The sequence below is a fragment of the Salvelinus fontinalis genome, chromosome 39, assembly GCF_029448725.1.
Source record: "Salvelinus fontinalis isolate EN_2023a chromosome 39, ASM2944872v1, whole genome shotgun sequence".
In the NCBI taxonomy this organism is placed as follows: Eukaryota; Metazoa; Chordata; class Actinopteri; order Salmoniformes; family Salmonidae; genus Salvelinus; species Salvelinus fontinalis.
Window position 1 is genome coordinate 15,134,576 of NC_074703.1, and position 17,641 is coordinate 15,152,216.

At 43.8% G+C, this 17,641-nt stretch overlaps 1 protein-coding gene across 1 annotated transcript in view; it reads right to left on the minus strand.

Annotated features, from left to right (window-relative positions):
* Positions 1–17,641, minus strand: part of LOC129838286 (synaptotagmin-1-like) — a 242,104-nt gene that overhangs the window by 158,321 nt on the left and 66,142 nt on the right. Inside the window, exon 2 of the mRNA XM_055905154.1 lies at positions 9,939–9,989. The gene's annotated coding sequence lies outside the window, so the exon portion shown is untranslated. The remainder of the gene's footprint in view (positions 1–9,938; positions 9,990–17,641) is intronic.

Sequence of the window (17,641 nt, forward strand, 5' to 3'; positions counted from 1 at the left end):
TATTAAAGTCTATTTACTCTGTTCCATCTGCCTGCACAATCCACTGTCTCATCAGCCCAGCCAGGCAATTTATAAACTTGATCTCCACTATAAAAAGCATCTAGACATTATGTCGCATTTCTTTTAGACTAACATTTTGTTTTCACCAAGGAGATTTGTATAAACCTTCCTGTCTGTCTTTCTTATATTTGCAACATTGTTTCAATATTCAAATTCGATCTCCAGCTGTCGCATAGTAATGAACATGTCTGGAGTAAGGGTGAGACAGACAGGCAGGCAGCTTTTCTCAGCCAGTCGAAATCATGAATCAGCATCATTTTATGGATATATACACAGAAATATCAATTGACAAAAGGTAAAACGAAATGAGGTGCAGCTAGTTTGCAGTCTTTCCAGCTTCAGTTGGAAGTGATTGTGTTAGCTGTGTTGTTGGCTAGCTCCTGTGAACAACACTGTCCTGATGAGAGAGCACATTTTCTATGCCAGGTGAAATCGTGACTTATTAGCTCATTGTTATGGATGTATCCAAATAAATGTCACTAGAAAACAGCTTAAATAAATGCAAATGAAGCTACTTTGTTGTTATTCTGGCTGCACTGTTTGACGTGACTGTAAGTTAGTCGTAGTTGGCTAGCTAGCAAGCAAGGGATAAGAACGTTGCCAGACAGTATGTCCCCAAACTTTCAGTTACTGACCCAACGCTCTTAACCACTAGGCTACATGTCGCCATAATGTTACTCTCCCACTAATCTCATTCCCAGACACCCCTGCCCAAATGTGCAAAGAGTCTGATATACCAAGGCGGCAAACTATGCCTTCATTAGCCAATACAAAAAGACCGGGAGAAACTCCCAGCACATAGGCATTGGCTTAATCGGCTTAATCTACCAACCAATCATCTCCCCCAACACCTTCCCCCTAATCCTCCCCTGTATGCGTGGTGGGCACCTTGTTTACAGAGCCATGCCTCTCAGTTGTGTGATTTGCTAAAATTTAATGATGACAAATACTTTATTCCATAAAATCACAGTCATATAATTATATGGTCACTCCCACTAAGGCCAACTTTAAATCGTTGATGTCCCAGACTTATATGAGCTGTGCGCAATAGCCTGGGGACAGCGCCCGATTAAGAAATCATAGGCCGCAACCAACCATAAAAAGATAATCCATAGATGGCTCTTCCCGTTCAAGTCAGGACTGGCAGCCATTGCTAGTGTACCCATGAGTTTAGCTGTCAAATTGCAACAGTAAGAGGTTATAAAACCCTTCTATGGATGATATGTCTATGGCTTGCATGCTGCCCAAACTGCAACTTTCCCAACTGTAGGCATACCGGTAACTGCCAAAATAAAGGAAACACATGAGTGAACAAGGGATACAAAGTATATTTTATGGTGTGGGGTGCATTTTCCTGGCATGGTTTAGGTCCACTTGTAGAATCTATGCCAAGGCGCATTGAAGATGTTTTTTTATTATTAATCAGTTACCCAATTAAGGCAGGGCCCCCCAGTTACCCAGGGGGCCCCTACCTAACTCTCCCCCCATCTGATGATTAGCAGAGCGGCAGCAGAAGGCTGAGTCTTTCTGTGGTTGGAGGTTGCAGTGAAAAAATAGTAAATATATACTACATATAATACACTGCTCAAAAAAATAAAGGGAACACTAAAATAATACATCCTAGATCTGAATGAATGAAATATTCTTATTAATTACTTTTTTCTTTATATAGTTGAATGTGCTGACAACAAAATCACACAAAAATGATCAATGGAAATCAAATTTATCACCCATGGGGGTCTAGATTTGGAGTCACACTCAAAATTAAAGTGGAAAACCACACTACAGGCTGATTCAACTTTGATGTAATGTCCTTAAAACAAGTCAAAATGAGGCTCAGTAGTGTGTGTGGCCTCCACGTGCCTGTATGACCTTCCTACAACGCCTGGGCATGCTCCTGATGAGGTGGCGGATGGTCTCCTGAGGAATCTCCTCCCAGACCTGGACTAAAGCATCCGCCAACTGCTGGACAGTCTGTGGTGCAACGTGGCGTTGGTGGATGGAGCGAGACATGATGTCCCAGATGTGCTCAATTGGATTCAGGTCTGGGGAACGGGCGGGCCAGTCAATAGCATCAATGCCTTCCTCTTGCAGGAACTGCTGACACACTCCAGCCACATGAGGTCTAGCATTGTCTTGCATTAGGAGGAACCCAGGGCCAACCGCACCAGCATATGGTCTCACAAGGGGATCTCATCTCGATACCTAATGGCAGTCAGGCTACCTCTGGCGAGCACATGGAGGGCTGTGCGGCCCCCCAAAGAAATACCACCCCACACCATGACTGACCCACCGCCAAACCGGTCATGCTGGAGGATGTTGCAGGCAGCAGAACGTTCTCCACGGCGTCTCCAGACTCTGTCACATCTGTCACATGTGCTCAGTGTGAACCTGCTTTCATCTGTGAAGAGCACAGGTCGCCAGTGGCGAATTTGCCAATCTTGGTGTTCTCTGGCAAATGCCAAATGTCCTGCACGGTGTTGGGCTGTAAGCACAACCCCCACCTGTGGACGTCGGGCCCTCATACCACCCTCATGGAGTCTGTTTCTGACCGTTTGAGCAGACACATGCACATTTGTGGCCTGCTGGAGGTCATTTTGCAGGGCTCTGGCAGTGCTCCTCCTTGCACAAAGGCGGAGGTAGCGGTCCTGCTGCTGGGTTGTTGCCCTCCTACGGCCTCCTCCACGTCTCCTGATGTACTGGCCTGTCTCCTGGTAGCGCCTCCATGCTCTTGACACTACGCTGACAGACACAGCAAACCTTCTTGCCACAGCTCGCATTGATGTGCCATCCTGGATGAGCAGCACTACCTGAGCCACTTGTGTGGGTTGTAGACTCCGTCTCATGCTACCACTAGAGTGATACCGCCAGCATTCAAAAGTGACCAAAACATCAGCCAGGAAGCATAGGAACTGAGAAGTGGTCTGTGGTCACCACCTGCAGAACCACTCCTTTATTGGGGGTGTCTTGCTAATTGCCTATAATTTCCACCTTTTGTCTATTCCATTTGCACAACAGCATGTGAAATTTATTGTCAATCAGTGATGCTTCCTAAGTGGACAGTTTGATTTCACAGAAGTGTGATTGACTTGGAGTTACATTGTGTTGTTTAAGTGTTCCCTTTATTTTTTTTAGCAGTGTATATACAGTATATATTTTGTTAATAATACATATTTAAAAAATAAATAATAATTTGCTGCCTCTTGGCCCCACCATGGTCCTGGGCCCAGGAGTTTCAGGCCCGGTAAGCCCTTACAGTATATTAATCTGGCCCTGCCTGGAGATAAGTTTACTCTCCCACAAACTCATGTGACTGACAGCGCCCAAATGCATAATGTGTTCCTAAAAACACAAAAGTAGATTCAACCTTCATTCTGAGAGAATGGACATGGAGCTGTATCCCAAAGGAGCCCAAGAAAGCACATTAAACATAAAACATACAAATAATGTGGGAAAAAACACTAAAAGGACTACCTCTTAAAACCACTACGGACTCCATTAGCTTAGCAGGCTTTCACGGAGGCAGAGTGAGATTAAGATATGGAGGTTTATTGTGTGCATTGAGTTGCATATGAAATTGGCAACACACCGTCATACCGTTGAAAACCCATAGCTGTGTCAGAGGTTAAAAGCATTGTTTCACCGTCACCTACAGCAAGTTCTGATTAGCCATGTCGATTCATCCAAGAGTTGGACCCTGAGCTCTTTGCTGATTGCAAAGTCTGAAGTGGAAAAGGCATTATCGCTGTGATTGAGTCTGTTTAAATATTTCCCAGACAGATTGTTTGCTCAACACACAATTCAGCGTAATTAACCAAGCCATCATCTCGTGTCGTTATGAGTCTAAAGTAGTTGCGCTGTGGTTGCTTAAATCAGGCCGTCCATTAGGAGTTCTCGTTTAAAGCCCCCTGCGGGCCGAGATTGAGGAAGTAAAATGTTTGCTTACTTGAACTTTGGACGAGATTTTGAAAGTACAGAGAAATAAAAGCACACTCTCCTGAATCGTGATGAGAATGAAATAAAGGAGGGAGGGAGTGAGGAAAGGAGGCAATTCCAAGATAGCAACCAGTATTTTGCCAGAATAAATCAATCTTGGACTCCAAACGGTGACATTTAGGCTCAATGGGCTGTTTTGACTGAGGACCTCTCTTCAGCTTGTTATCATCGCTATTGATTTCCTGGAGAGGAGGGAGAGAATGAATGGAGGAGGCCATTATTCCACACAGGAAGAGAGTGATAAGAAAGAGAAGAGAAGAAAGTCCCAGACAGACGTTGTGTGTCTGACAGTGTTGTGGCGCTGCATAGTCTGTTTGTTCCCCCGTAGTGAATGTGGACCCACTTGTAGTCAGTGGGCCTAATCCTGGGGAGAAAACACCACAACACTGCCTGAAAAGTGTGGAAAGAGGGACTAAGGCTGCATATCCCCCTGCCACACACACACACACACACACACACACACACACACACACACACACACACACACACACACACACACACAAATATTTCCCCATCCCAACAAATAGAGCTATTTCAACCTCCCTCCTTGTGATGTGATCTATAACATTTTCAACAAACCAAATGTTACTTAGCATTATTAGATCTACGGAGCTGCTTTGGGCACGAGGCATCCGGATGAATCACCGCTGGCTGATGTCAGAACAGTTTAAGAAACCTGCCCCAGATATTTTACATAGTACATAGTTACACTTTGATCCCACTAATACATTCCTCACTCTGATCCCACTGACAGGATCCTCAGTGACATTTTTTTCTCATCATAACGCTGCCACCGTACTTGAAAATATTTGCTTAATGCGAGGGACTGCTCTCTCTCTCCCTAGCTCTCATTCACTCTCTCTGCCTCTCCCTCTCTATGTCTCCTTTGCTAGCTCTTTCGCTCTCCTGCTGTTTTTGCCTAGGAGATTGAAGGTTTGGAGGTATCATGTGAAGGCGGTAGCTCTTTACCTACACTGAGTAATGGAGGTCAACGCAGAGGGCAGAGTCTATCAATACGAGTTGACATGAGAGAGTTCAGCTATAAGCAAGACATGTGAGAGAAGACATGCTGTGACAGTGGTATGGTGAATCATAACACAATTCCAATATCTGACATCCAGGGCAGAAAGTTTAGAGAATCCCACTGACCGTAGAACATTCAGCAGAAGACCTTGCGGTTGAGCACGAAGATGCCCTGATTTTACTGGCCACACCTTTGAAGTGAGTCTCTCCCGCTGAGGAAAGAGAAGCCTGCAGATCAAGAAATGCCCCTGGCTTAAAAAAGACCAGACACATGAAGCCTGCCCAGAAACATGAAAAGGAATCCATCTTGGAGATGTGTTGGGTTCTCCTGTGAGAAGTTCAGCTTCAGACACTGAGAAAACTTTGGATGGTTCAGGGAGTTGCTTAAAACAACACAGCCTCTGAATCTGACATGGTTCCATTGGTCTTTGGGTACATAAATACCTGCAATGAACTGGTAACCTGACCTCGGTTGGTAAAGGATATACTGTACTCCTCTGTAACAAGGCTAATGAGTCAAAAACATGTCCTGGACAGCTTAGACGATATTCTCAAGGAACACACTTTTCTCACGGGACATTTGCAGGATTCATCTCTGCATTTGTCATATCTCCTCCAGCCGCATGGTGACTGCAATGTGTCCGAGACGCGTTGGCTCACCGAGGACACGGCGAACGCCATGGGAAGTGGAGCATTCTGGAACATGTCAACCCTGCAGCTATTTTGAACACAGTGATGTTGCTTTTTACCCATCAGCGTTGTCCTGAGCCTCACCGGAGGGTGGTTTCACTGCTCCCTGGATAAGGATCAAGAGGCTGTGCTGACAGAAACATGCCCACCAGCCCACTGGTTACTGAGCACGGTGTGCTAGACAGAAGAAGAGGCCACACAGCCAACAGCATCACAGCCCAACCCCCAGTGTAGTGCACACGTATCTGTAAAAAAACAGTACATTCAACATGCTGCTGCAAATGAAGGTGGATAGAAATACAAAATACATGGATGAACACTTAGGATGAAGCAAGAAAGAAGGCGACGAGAAAAGCTAAATGGGCTGATCCTTCATTGCTACTATGAAATAAAAGGCTTACGCCATTAGACCGCGTGTGGTTCCACAATCCTGTGTGCACCCCGACCAGGCCAGCGGAGACGCAGGCTTTAGCAGTGATTAGATGTGATTGGTCGGTTCTCATTAAGCAGCGCAGCAGCACTCTGGGTCTAACTCCCTGACAGAGTAGGCTAAGGTCCACCAGGGCTAATGCCATACATGCCTTTCTCACTCGTCAGTCACTGACCTCAGTGTGTCCACCTCGTTGCGTGACCTTGCATCATTTAGACACTGCTTAATGCTGACAAGTGCCGTCGTTCACCATGCTTGGCATTTGCATTTCGTTCAGTCATCCATTTTGCTGAGGCAACGTAATGCTCCTTGGGATGAAGGTTGAGGAGAGAAGTTGACTTGGCAACCTACACCAAGATAAAGAACGACTGAAGAACTCGAATTGCCAAAGTTAAACTGATCATCAATTGAACTGCTAATGTTCTACTCTGTTTGATAAAAAGGCCCTATTCTCAGTGAAACTGTATCCACTAAGACCTCATTTCAAAGCGAGCCCTCAATTTCCCTGTCATTTCCTCAAATGGACAACATTAGGTATTAAATTCTGTCCCCACAATGGCAACCTGGATACATCCACACTCTGTTATTAAAGAACAATCACAGAGTTTTGCATGGTGCAGAAACCGAGGACAAAGAAGGAGATGTGAATTGCGTTTGGTGTCTCCCCGGCCCTATCTGAGAAGCGGGACCCGGAGACTGATTAAACGAATTAGGGAGGAAATGAAATATTATAATGCCCCAGATTAAAAGAGGAACATGGAGCATAGCCTGTCCCGTTAGACAAGGGAACACAGGTGAATGCTAACCTTGTCTGCGGAGAAAGAAGAGCTCATTCTGGTTGCTGTAATACCCTGGCCAAAGAGGGAGAGAGAACTATGTCTAAAATGGGTCTGGTCTGAAAGCCTACTCTGAGAGACCTTAATGCACTCTGGAGGGGGAAGTAGTCAGTCTGGTTATAGACAGCTAGGGCGATGGATACACCATGTAAAACATCCCCATAAAACCTCCTTACACCTCATCCTCACAACTCCTCATATCAATTACTACACTCTGTGAACCAACGTTTTTCTGTCGACTTAATAATTAAGCAATAAGGCCCTGGGGAGTGTAGTATATGGCCAAAATACCATGGCTAAGGGCTGTTCTAAAGCACGATGCATCGCGGAGTACCTGGATACAGTACTTAGTCGTGATATATTGCCAATATACCACAAACCGCTGAGGTGCCTTATTGCTATTATAAACTGGTTACCAACGTTATTGGAGCAGTAGAAATGTATATTTTGTCATACCTGTGGTATACGGTCTGATATACCACGGCTGTCAACCAGCATTCAGGGCTCGAACGACCCAGTTTATAATTTTCTCTAATCCCTGTGCTATATTCACACCAAAACAGTACTATGATGCTCAAGAGTGAATTCAAAGTTGTTCGTATCAATCTGTGTGAACGTGAATGTTTTCTGTTGCATGTCTATCTGCTTTGCATTAAATGAAGGGGCTCCATCTTGCAGCACTTATCTCCATCCCACTCACTTCTCTGTCTCTCCCTGGGAGATATGACTGACTAAGCACTGAGTGAATGAGATGGTTGTCAGTCTCTCCAAGCAGCTGGGAGCTGAGAGCAAGATGACAACCACCAGCAGATTGATGACTCTCAGTGAGCCGGTAAACTGTAAAGTTCATAACAAGCATCAGAGGAAAACATTAAATCATAACAAGTGTTCCCTGGTTCAACTCGTCAACTGGCTCAAACCCAATACTTCATGGCTTTGTTGCAAATCTGTGATTGTGACAATATCTTATACTTATACCATTTAGCTTAATCTATGTGGGCGCAAGCTCTCTAAACTCTGTCATCCCAGTCTCCCACACTAATCAATGGAGAACACAAGTAGAGGCAGGTGATGGGAACCCTCATAGGGCTTCCCCCAGATAGAGGCTGAGATTGTCAGAATCAGGCCAGGATCAGTGTTGTGGAACAGGGCCAGCCTACTGCCCCAAAGCTCAAAGCCTATGGAAGGTGTTATGAGACACTGACACACTGACAGGATCGACCTTGGTGGTGAGAGAGCCTATAAACCTGCTACTGTCCTCCCATCAGATCTGGCCCATCTCCCACAACAATATGTCAGGTGTGGATATGCACTTAATGCCAGGAAACTGGCCGGATTATGTCCTGGATCTAAATGGATTAAGGGGTTGTGATTGTTGCCAGTACACCCCTGTCCCTGCCTCAAAGGTGGGGAAGAGAAGTGGAGAAGAGGAGGGACTCACTTGGCAAAGAGTAAACACAAGGACGGTGGCAAGGAGACTTGTCTTACTATAATGACAGACCACCATGACAGGGTGGGATTATGTCCCGATCATAAAACATGGGTGGTGGTTATGCCTGCTAATAGGATGAGGCTGGGAGATCCGGCGATGGGGATCAGGGTGATGGTGGGGGGGAGACAGCAGCAAAGAGCCTTGAAGACGCATTGGGACACACGCAGTTCATCAATCACAGGTGACAGTCGGGAAAGATGCAGGGAGCTCCATTCACCACAGGAAAGAACTGGGTACTCCATCATGTCAAATGAGGCAGCGTTAATTACTCGTCTCTGTACTGTAGCTGCCTGTCCTTCCATACCAGCCACCAGCCACCAGCAAAAACGAGCAAACATACATACTCTACTGTTAAGACGAAGGGCCGTATGTGTCAAGCGACTCAGAATAAGAGTGCTTATCTCGGATCAGCTTCCCCTGTTCATGTAATCATATTCATTGTGATCTAAAAGGAAAAACTGATCCTAAATCAGGACTTGTGGAGAGAAAAGTCATCATGTTTCACTGCCATCTATTGGTAATATGACACACACAACAGATCCCTTACAGAACATTCTCCTCAGGAGTGTGGCTCTATTCTATTGCCTCTCTAGTTCTTCTTGATCACAGATGACTCCACTCCATTGGATTAACATACAGTCCTCAGAGTCACTGACTTGGGGGCCATGTTGTAGCCTCGGTGGTGAATATTAGATTCTCCAGCCTAGAGATCTCATTAGAGCAGGCAGCAGTACAATGTCTGCATCCCAAACGAGACCAGAGGACATCAGGCATTCTGGTTCCCTGGTCAATTCACTAACTTGATACGGTAAGTTGAGTGACAGTATGTGCGTCAGCTGCTTTTGAAATGTTTCAATAAGATGTCCCATGGAGTAACTCACTGTGTGTGTACTGCTCAGGTGCTATAGGCTAAATGCATGTAGATACAGTAAGAGCATATAAGCCACATTTTGCATAAATCTCCCATTGACTTCAACTTGTGATTCACGCAAAAGGTCGAGCAACATGTGGTATTCCTAAATCGGGGAATTGCAGTGGGGACGGCAGAATTTAAATCTAATAATAATAACAATAATTATGATTATTAAGAGTACAGATTATTGCATGCAACAATATATAAAGGCTTTTGAGAAAGATCATTTGAAAAATACTACTTTATTGAGTAGGCCTATATGTGTATTCATCTGTTCTCTTAAGTTTGATAAGAGAGATGAAAATCGAATGAATTTAAGGTTATTTGTTGATCTTAAAATCGAAATTGACAGATTTGAAGGTTGTTTCATTAGATTTGGGATGGGATGGGATGGGATGGGATGGGATGGTGTTGCCATAAATATATACCACTGCAAGCACAACACAATTTGTGAAATGTTATTTGTTGAATCAAGGAAAAATGTCATCAGACACTTACTTCGTCTTCAGTCGGTGTAGATTCCTTCTTGTTCTTCCTATGGCTGGTTCACTGCAAAAGAGACAGACAGTGGTATTAGATCTGGCATGCGTGTCCAAACACATTCAATATAAAGACAGAACTGCCTATGGCCATCCAAGAGAAAGAGATGAGGGTCAGGAGAGAGCAGCAGTCACAAAGAGGAGAGAGAGAATCATACTGTACAAGAGTGAAAGTAGGCCAAGGCAACATAAAACAAACATATGGTTCAGTGAACTCAAATATGACTATGAGTGTGTTTTCTCACAAAGGATGAAGCCTCCCTCTTGTCTGAATAGGAGCTTCTGCTTCAAGTCTAAAACTCCACAGCGGGAAGTAGGTGAGCACGGTAAAACAGCAATGTGAACAGAAACTAGTCCAGAGAAGGATCATATTGACAGCAGACTGTTACCTTAATCTGAACATTTGATTCATTGTGTTTTGAATAACAGTTTGCTAAAGCCCAAATGCATGAGTTTTACATTGAGCCAATATGATACCTGTTAATTAACATACTCGGGTACCAAGTCAGATCTGAAAAGGGAAGATTGCATTATTATTATCTGAATGACCAAATAAGGACCTGTGCATAGAAGTGCACACAAATTAAAAGTGAGAAAGAAGTAGGTTTGTACTCCAGAGAGGTTTGGTCATAGAAATGGATTCTGGTAATTAAGAAAAGCTTGATAGTTGGAGGTTGCTGAAGCCGACACACAAACCTACTGAGAGAAGCATTTTGACCTGTAGAGCACGGATCATCAACTAGATTCAGCTGCGGGACGATTTTTTCTTGGATGGTCAAGTGGCCAGAACATAATAATTTATAAATGGACCGCAAGAAGCCCAAAACAGACATAATATGTTACTAGAACATAATAATTATAAACATTTCTTACATTTGAATAGATCCCATATTTGTGTTATGCATGGGAATACTTTGGAACAGATTTCCACAATTCTTATCCCTTGGAGCTGATTTGCTGGTCAAATAAAATCGCCAGTTGGGGAACGCAGCTGTTGTGTGTATATATGGCATAGGCTATTCATGCCTCTATTTGCAACCATAAACTAGGATCATGGAAATGCACTGAATGTAAAATAAACCATCATCACTATTTCAACCTTTGTGTTGCAAATGTCTCTAAACTACAATATTTAAAAAGCGAACCAAGAAAACAAGCGCGATTTCATTGTTCTTACCACGGAACAGGGAAGGCTATCATTTTTTACCTAAAGAATTGTCAGATTGTTGCCAATAAACATACCACTAATTCGCTCAAATTGACTTTCTATTTGGTTAAATTACCCTTTACAGCACCAACCAACTTCCAATAAGAGATTGGCTCATTGCCAAGTCAATCAAAGATGCTTCCTTTACAGAACACGCTTATTCTGTCTCGAAAACGAAGGATATCTAATGTTAAGTATGTATAGTATTGTATAGTATTTTTATGTATATGGAATAATCGCTCCAACCATGAACAAAAGAACACCCATAGATCAAGCGGCAACACACAGCAACGTGGCCGACAAATAAGCACGTGTCCTTCAAAATGAATGGGCAAAATATATATTTCATTTTCTCACAATGTTGCTAGATTTTGTTTCAACTAACACATCAAAAGGATGAGCTACTCACCTACTAAATCCACAGATGTAACTGATAATCGAATCCAGCCATAAGATACATAGACTAGTGCAGTGACTATGCCCACGTCTGGCAACAGACTGCCAAATAGTATTCAACCAATGATCAGATTCCTCTCTTTCTCCTTCTCTATGTGAATCGCGTAATTGCACTAGTTATATGGTAGCCTATATGGTATGACTCCTATTATTGTATCTTAATGAGCGAAAGTCAGTTGTTTGTATGTTTATAGAGGTAGCCCAGTAAAGGTAGCCGGTTCTGATTTGTTTACATCTTTTTCCCGACAACTAGGCTGTATGCTACTTATGTGAATTCAGCACCATGGACAGCGACATGGTGTTTCAAGACGTGAACAGCTAATTTGACATGGAAATGCACTCCCATGTCACTAACTGGATTTAAATGTGGAGAAGAAATGAGATTAACACGTGTATATGTTGGGTATGTTGGGAAAAATAGAACGGATTTCCCTTTGTTTTACTGGCCTGTCAATCTGACAGACAGTGGAGTTGAAAAGATGGTGACTTGTAAGGATGCTGTCAAAAATGACGCATAGAACGGATCTTTTTAACATTGTCAGACTAAAGTTCCGCTCCCTACTCCTTCATATTACTATTGAATTATGCAAAAGGTACATTCATCATCATGCCCTAGATTCATCATGTGGCAGTTGCAAAAACAAGTTGCCCGTTTAGAAAAGTTTACACATTTCTATTTTAGTCATGTATTGCTTTTTTAAGAGTCTGTAAAATGTACATATTTAGGAGCTCTGAATATTATCAAGTGGCTTTTAAAGTAATTGTAGATGCACACGAATATGCATACACTGAGACAAGATAACTACCTTATAAAGGCTTTATGGAGCATCCATATATAAGCAACATCATACATCATAATGGGTTATGTAATAGACAGCACTGATTTAAACAAAAACCTTCCCAGCATGATGTGTCACAGATCACTTGATCAAACAAGCTTGGCTCTGTGGAAGATCCAATTTGTGCCATGACTTGGCTGAGTCAACAATTCTGTTGAAAATAGAGTTGTAACTGTGCCACTGTGGTTCCGCTTGTACTCTCAAAATGCACCTTGCCCACGGCCTTCAACCAGAAGCTGTACAGTATATCACAACTATTAGCCAATAAATCCAGTTTAGCTTCTGTCAGACATTTCACTTATTTTACTGGGGTTGGTTTTAAATTGGATGTGGATTGATGAAAGACAAACAATGATCAGTGAATTGAAGAAAAGGTCATTCAACCATAGAGATCCTCTTCATGACAAAATGTATGACATCACTAATGACCTCATACTTGTTTCCATCTTTGTACTTTTTTCAAACTTGGCAACAGCACTAATGGCGCCCTGGTGTGATTGAATTGCCAAAGGCTGTACGTGATAGCAAACAACCTTTGTGATTAATTCGGGTTTTGTTTTTGGAAAGCATTGACGACAACGTACTTCCACTTAAGAGGCCCCTCTCCTCTCCATCCTGTTCCTGTGGAGGTGACATTTTACTTTCACAGCCTAGTGATGATGCGCTCACATGACTCAAACTCCAGTGAGTGATAACTAAGAGCTGTGAATACACTCCTGATTCAGTAAGTGTTGGATAAAGCCAAAGATAGCTGAAGTGGCAGCATTGTAGCTTTTTACTGACGGCATATTATTGGGTTTTACTTCACAATGTTGACGTAGAGGTGACCCTATTCATTTAGAAGTACTGACAGATTCGGAGCCATAAAATGGACAGATGGGAGGCTTTTTAAAATAACCTTTCTACCTCTTTGTCGTTTGGTTGTTTTTCACAAAATCCATTTTTCCTCCCTTAATGGCATGGTTGCAGCCAGAACATTATTCCATTTCACTCGGTTTAGCACTCAGTGCATCAAAATGGAACACTTTTATTTTGCAACGTTGACTACAGCTACATATTCTTATAACAATACCACCCTCTTAGATACTAACATAAAATACATTTAATTATTTTTAAAACCTCACGCAGTCCTAAACATGTAAGTCACATCCATTTCCCATTTCAGGGTGGGTGCGAGTGATCTGTGCCAGAACAAAAGGACACAGAAATTGACATGGTGGTTTAATTTTCAGGAGGCAGATGGCAGACAATGAAGCACACACAAAGAAACAAAATGGATCCCAGCCACTCAACCAGGTTCAGATGATAACAACAACCAGGGCTGCCATGGATTACAGAGAAGAATAGGAAACAACCAGATGTCAATAAACAGATCTCGAAGCATTCACTCAGGCTCTATGGCGCCACTCACGCTGCTCTGTCTCTCTGTGTTTCAAAGAGAAAATGCCCCCATGCATAAACCATGAGCATCATCCTCGTCGGTGAAGAAACACAATAACCCACCGACGGTGTGCCGCCTCACGGCCTTGGGAAGGAGTTTTTTTTGGGGGGGGGGGGTTGTGGGTAATTCATGAGAGAATAATGATCCCAGGAACTCAGTACGGCCCTTTGTTGTTTAGGTTGATGATTCAGCCCAACAGGCCCCCGTGGACCCGGAGCAGAAGACCATTCTCCTCCACCTGAGGGAAAGAATTGGCATCCTTTACTGCGGGATTCCATTGGGCACAGCAAACACTTGATGAGAAACAGGCCTTGAGGGGTAACCATCCTGAAAGTTGTTTGTTACCTTTGGTAGAGGGTGTCAAGCGATTACATTCTGTGCTTCAATAGAAACGGAGCTCTTTGATCATTCGGGTGTGCAGAAGTTGAACTCGGTCGGTCATTGTGGCTGTGGTTGTTCTTAGGCTGACTAATGTCACCAGGGAAAGGCCATGTGTCTCATTACACCTTGTCACTGGTCATACTTCTGACATAGCTGGGGCTTATGGACAGAAATCTCCTCTAATTGGCTGTCCATGGTGTGTGGAAGAGTGTGGAAGGGTGGAAACATGGCATCTAACAGGACAGAGACCTGGCACATCTCCAAGCTTCTTTTAAACCTCACTGACAGCACCTTTTTTTCAGACAGGGGTGTCTAGGGGTGATTAACATTTGAAACAGATTCCAACAATCTCTGAAACCCCCTTAAGATTCACTTTGCTGAATATTTTTACGTTTCTCCTCCTTAGAACTTCCTCAAGAACTGCCGCTTGAATGCTTATGTAGACTACCAAAGTGGAATTCCAGTTTCTCTCCAAAACAAAAATTAATACGTCTCTCTGTTTCCATGTAGATGAAGGAGAAAAAAGCATTTCTTGTTTTATGATTCTTTATGGCTGAGAATAAATAGCATAGGGGGTCCATTCTGCTCCAGGAGACTGAGATGTAAATAGCCATTAATTAGCCAATGATATTTGTGAGTGGCCAGCAGGAGGGCTTTGAGCGTCGCCACCGTTCCTCCACTAAAAATGTATTTCATGAGAGATTAGACAAATCATTCTCCGGCATAGGAGAAAATAACGGGCTGGGAAATAAACATGAGGTTGCTCGCTCTCCCCCTTGGAGGCAGCCCATAGGTAGTTATCGTCCCAGAATAGAACTCAAATGCCCAGGGAGATCAGCCTCATTGCCATTCATTGACTCTTTGCTTTTCCAAATAAGGACCTGGCTAAGCAGAGCACAAGATATGGCTCATTTGAGGGTGTCGAGCCAGGTCTAAAAATAGCTGTTCTATGAGAGGGTGTGTGTGTGTGTGTGATTTCTTGGGACCAGGCACCATCTTCCCCAATGGCCTATCCGTTTTAATGTTTTAAAGGTGCTTTACGCCCTCAAACGCAAAACAGCAGCGTTGATCCACTGCTGAGGGCTATACACTTCACAGTGGAGGATTGATCTTTCTTTGCTTGTTGCATGTTCCGATTTTAGATTTTGCCACGTCTGTGGAACGGTACTATGTAATTCACTATAGAGCCAACAGGATGACAAACTCGACACGAACAACAACAGAAGGTCTTCAATAGTTTTGGTTTCAGTTGGGGGGAGCAATAGACTAACAGCATGATTGTGCTAAGGGAGGTCCATTAGCAAGTCCCTTTGTCACACCCCCAGTGGAGGAGACCTCTTTCATTGGGGAATTAATGGGCCTTCCTCAGTTTCATCAGTGATCTACTGGTGCTTAGTTATCTAATGGATTCAGAGGTTCATCAGTTGATCGTCTCAATTATCACCATTTGCATTCCCCTCACAACCCCCAGCCCAAATCCTAATCGACAAGGGTCTCTAATCTACTACAGATGCAATGTGGATTGCACTGATTGGCAATGGAGGCCATTTACAAAAATAACATTAATTTGGGCAACGCATTTAAACTATAAACAAAACAGCAGAAGTGTTGTTCCTCCTGATTCCCTGTTGATCTCCCTTTGTACATCAAGCAGAGGGACCGACCTCTATCCAAGAAGAGTCCTCACTCCTCAGGCCTGCCTCCCTACGCCCCAGGCCTGCCTCCCCACTCCCCAGGCCTTCCTCCCCATTTGCAGGCCTGTAGAAGAGCCCAGCTCGGCCACACAGAGGAGCCCAGCTCGGCCAGACACAAGAGCTCAGCTCGGCCAGACACAAGAGCCCAGCTCGGCAGACATAAGAGCCCAGTTCGGCCCGACAGAAGTCATTTAGAAGTCAACACTGCCTAAATGTAACAAGTAGCATTTAGTTTGATCACACACTTGGTTTCTCACTGGAACCAGAAATCAAGAGAGAGAAAATGACTCTGGCCATGATGGGATTCTGAAATGGCCGTTGGGGGAGAGAGTGTTCCCTGACGCAAGACCAAGCCAATCAGATGATGCCCGCAGGGCGCCATGATTGGCTGGATCAGAGTTTGGTATTTACGCTTGACACATACAGCACCTTCCCTCTGGCTCCCTCTGTTAGTTGGACTGGTTCTGTCAGAATAACTGGCTCTGTGGCATGCTGGTACTCTCTGGAGCACACTGATAGTACAGCAAGCCAGAGAAAGCCAGGGGTAACCTTTCTATAAGGCCAGAGTTTGGCTATATGCAACTCAGTCGAACTGTGGAGCAGTCAAATCAGTATTCATTTAGAAGTTTTGATGCGTTTTAATATTAAGCTTGTATGGTCCTTCATCCAAGTATTTCAGAAGTTTAACAGAAGCTCTAAATGAGGTATGTGGCAAATTCAGCCCTTGGACGCATAGCATTGACCTGGGGAATATGAGCTGAAATGAGAGAAAGGGATCTGTTGACAGGGTTAAGAGCTACAGTACCACAGTGGAAGTGTGAACAGGATTAAATGAATATAAACTACAAAGTTCTCAAGTTAATGGATAGATTTGCGCCTTTCATAATTGATGTCAACAGGTACGTCCTTTTACGCAAGGTTGCACACCTCAGCCAAACGAACTCCGCCATTATTAATCGTGAACCTTTTCGAGACACATTTTCAACACAATTTTGTTGATTGCCTATGTCGTTCATAGTCCTCTCTTGCCCTCTGAAGTACTGCTGCAGGTAAGTAATCACTTCCTGAATTCCCATCTACTCTGTCCCTTCCTGCCATTTGATTCCACTGGTTTGGCCTTTGATTACCAGCTAGGTTATATGTGTAACTTTTGAGCTCACCTCACAAAATGTTACTCCACCTTTCATGTCTCTAATTCATTCCCGTGGCTGAGCACAGAGGGAGCCGGCTCTATGACAGGCTTTAAAGTAGCATGCGACAATGACCAACCCTTTTACACTTACAATGCATCCTACGTTGATGCAGATGCAGCCAGGCAGGGTGCGCCGCTGTCATAGAGGTGGACTGCAAGGAGATGAGGAAGAACGTTCCTAACGTTCAGATTATAAGAGAGTTACTGTCTAAGAAAACGAAGAAACTGGACAAAAAAAGAGGTAGTGGCATGTTATTCTTACCTGAAACCTTCTGGGAACCAATAATTGTCAGCATTCGAGACAATCCATGGCTGTCTGTGACTGTCCAGGGAGCAGATGTACTATGTTGACCACTAGTCCACTCTGCTGCCCTGACAGGGCAGGTTCATCACATGTGTCTTCTGGAGTGTTTTCCATACAAAGGCTAAGAAGCCCATTTGATCTCAATGGA